At 46.1% G+C, this 2,999-nt stretch overlaps 1 pseudogene; it reads right to left on the bottom strand.

Annotated features, from left to right (window-relative positions):
• Positions 1–628: 628 nt before the first annotated feature.
• LOC112394231 (60S ribosomal protein L7-like) lies at positions 629–1,352 on the bottom strand (annotated as a pseudogene).
• Positions 1,353–2,999: the final 1,647 nt, after the last annotated feature.

A 2,999-nucleotide genomic window follows, 5' to 3' on the forward strand; every position in this document is an offset into this window, starting at 1 on the left:
GAATCTGGTGGGAGACAGAGGAAGAAATAATTTCTAAAAGGTGACATGAGATTTTTAAAATTCTGTTTACTTCATTCAGATTCATCATTCATTTATTAATTTATTCCTTTATCAAACATTGCTGAGCACTTACTATGTGTCAGACTCTGTGCCTGGGGTGAGCAATGCAGAGATGAACACAGCGGACATGGTCTGGGGAGTGTACAGGCCAGTAAGGGTTACAGGCATTAAACAATTAAGTGCGTGTGTAATTAGTGATTTTGATAAGAGCTATGGAAGAAAATAACAGGATGTTATGAGAACTGCTTTAAGTTGGAGGAGGTCTCTCTGACGAAACCTGATGGTTGAAGAGTCATGTGGAAAGTTAGGAGACATGTGTTCCAGGCAGAAGGAATAGCTTGTGTGAAGGCCCTGAGGTTGGAGGGGGGTTGGAATCTTCAAGGAATTAAAAGCAGGTCAGTGTGGCTGCACACGGGTAGCGGCATGAGGTAGATTTGGAGAGATGAATGAGGATCATGCGGGGCCTTTTAAGCCACGCTCAAGGGTTTGGATTGTCTTTTTCTTTCAATTTGAAAGCAATCACCGTTTATTAACTGACCAGATTACAGAAATAATCCAGGTAGATACCTTAGTTCATCCTTCTAATAAGCCTATTGATCTGGTGCCAGCATCTCCACCTTCTAGAAGATGGGTGGTCTTTTTCTTCATTACACCTAGTGGAGAAGACAATTTGAAGGGTCACGGGAAGTTGTTTGCTTCCCTGAGACGTTTTCCAACAGAACAGATCTCATGAATCAGATCCTCCACGCAGATGATGCCACATTTACTAAGTGATTGAGCAATCCATGTGTTATCTGTCAGGGCAATTCACTTCTTGTTGATTTTGCCGTAGCCAAACTTGTAGATCAGTTCGTTCTCTGACTCCAGGTTTGGGTACCCCCAATGCAACACGTGGTTCCACAATCTTCACTGAAGCCTCGTTGAGCTTCACAAAGGTGTCACTGAAGACCTGGAGGAGGCGAAGAAGCTGCAGCACCTTTCGGACCTCTGAGCTCACACCATTGCTACCTCTGATCCTGGTGACAAGTGCCAATCTGGGTTCCTCAGGCACATAGAAGTCGCCAGCTTTTCTTGCCCTCCTAGCCATTCGAATATTGCTTCTGTACATTTGCCTACACTCCTTGTAACAGTGCTTAGCCTTTTCATTGATGAACTTCCTCCTTGCCTTTCAAAGCCTCTTTTGGATAACTTCTCAGGAGCTTGATCTTCAGCTCTGTGAAATTTCTTTGCTTTTTCTTAACGGTTCCTGGTACAGCAGGAACCTTCTTTTTCTCCTCTTCTGCACCCTCCATGATTCCAGCCAGAAAAGAGCAGGTTTGGATATTCTTGTCCAAGCAACGGGAAGCCCTGAAAGGGTCTTAAGCAGAGGCATGGATCATCTTATTCATATTTTGAAGATCACTCTGGGAGTTCCCTGGTGGTCCAGTAGTTAGGACTCTGCACTTTCACTGCTGAGGGCCCGGGTTTGATCCCTGGTCAGGGAACTAAGATCCCACAAGCCGCGAGGCGGGCCAAAAAAAAAAAAAAATCACTCCGGCTGCAGTGTAGAGAATGAACTGGAGGGCTATTGGGGGAAGAAGGGGTGTTAGGAGGCTGTTACAGTAGTTCAGGGAAAAGACGATGATAGCTTGGACTAGGGTGGTGACAAAACGTGGCAAGAACTGAGTGAATTAGAAACATATTTGAGGACAGACTTGGCAAGACTCGGTAATCAGAGGTTGAGAAAAGGTGTCAAATGTTTTCTGACTACTTTCTATCATGAGCAATTGGGGAAGTCTAGGGAAAGGCAGGCTGGGGGTGTGAGGATGGAGAGTGGAGAGTAGAAAATGAAAAGTTCAGTGTTGGATCCCTGTAGCTTGAGATCCCTGTGAGATACCCAAGTGAAGATATTCTGGCCTGGAGCTCTGAAAGGAGGGCTGAGTGAGAGATTCAAACTTGTGGATCAGCCCTATATAAAAATGGCATCTAGGGGCTTCCCTGGTGGCGCAGTGGTTGAGAGTCCGCCTGCCAATGCAGGGGACACGGGTTCGTGCCCCGGTCTGGGAGGATCCCACGTGCCGCGGAGCGGCTGGGCCCGTGAGCCATGGCTGCTGAGCCTGCGCGTCCGGAGCCTGTGCTCCGCAATGGGAGAGGCCACAACAGTGAGAGGCCCGCGTATCGCAAAAAAAAAAAAAAAAATGGCATCTAAAACCATGAATGTGGATGAAGTTACAGAGTCAGGGAGAACACAGAGGGATGAGATGTCCCAGGACTGAATTCTGAGAAACTGTAACCAAGGCAGGGATCACAAACATAGTCTGGATTTTGTGGATTAATGGGAAGAAAGTCCTTTCAGAAATGTATCCAGTGAAGGGCCACCTCATCTTTCTTTCCTTGTAAGGAACTCTTATGTATTAGTTTCCTGCTACCACTGTAACAAATTATCTCAAACTCAGTGGCTTAAAACAATACAGATTTATTCTCTTCAGCTTCTGGAGGTCAGAAGTCCAAAATTGGTCTCACTAAAATTAAGGCATTGGCAAGGCTGCGTTCCTTCTGAAGGCTTGGGGGAAAATCTGTTCCCTGGCTTTTTTCTGGCTTCTAAAGGCTGCCCACATTCCTTGGTATGTGACCTGCTTCCCTCTTCAAAGCCAGCAAATGACAGGTGGAGTTTTTCTCTTGCTGCGTCCCTCTGACTCTGAGTCTCCTCTCTCCCTCTTTTATTTCTAAAGATGCCTTGCGATTCCATTGGGCTCACTGGGATAACCAAGGATACCGTCCTCATCTCAGGACCTGCTGATCAGCCGCTCTACTTCCATCTGCAGCATTAAATCCCCCTTGCCATGAAATGTATTGTAACAAATTCACAGGTTCAGTAGATTAGGACATGGGCATCTTTGGGAGTCATTATCCTGCCGACCAAACCTTACAAGTCTTGCTTATTCCTCTTTGGAAAAGTG

This window comes from Neophocaena asiaeorientalis, unplaced genomic scaffold (assembly GCF_003031525.2).
Source record: "Neophocaena asiaeorientalis asiaeorientalis breed wild unplaced genomic scaffold, Neophocaena_asiaeorientalis_V1.1 scaffold134, whole genome shotgun sequence".
In the NCBI taxonomy this organism is placed as follows: domain Eukaryota; kingdom Metazoa; phylum Chordata; class Mammalia; order Artiodactyla; family Phocoenidae; genus Neophocaena; species Neophocaena asiaeorientalis.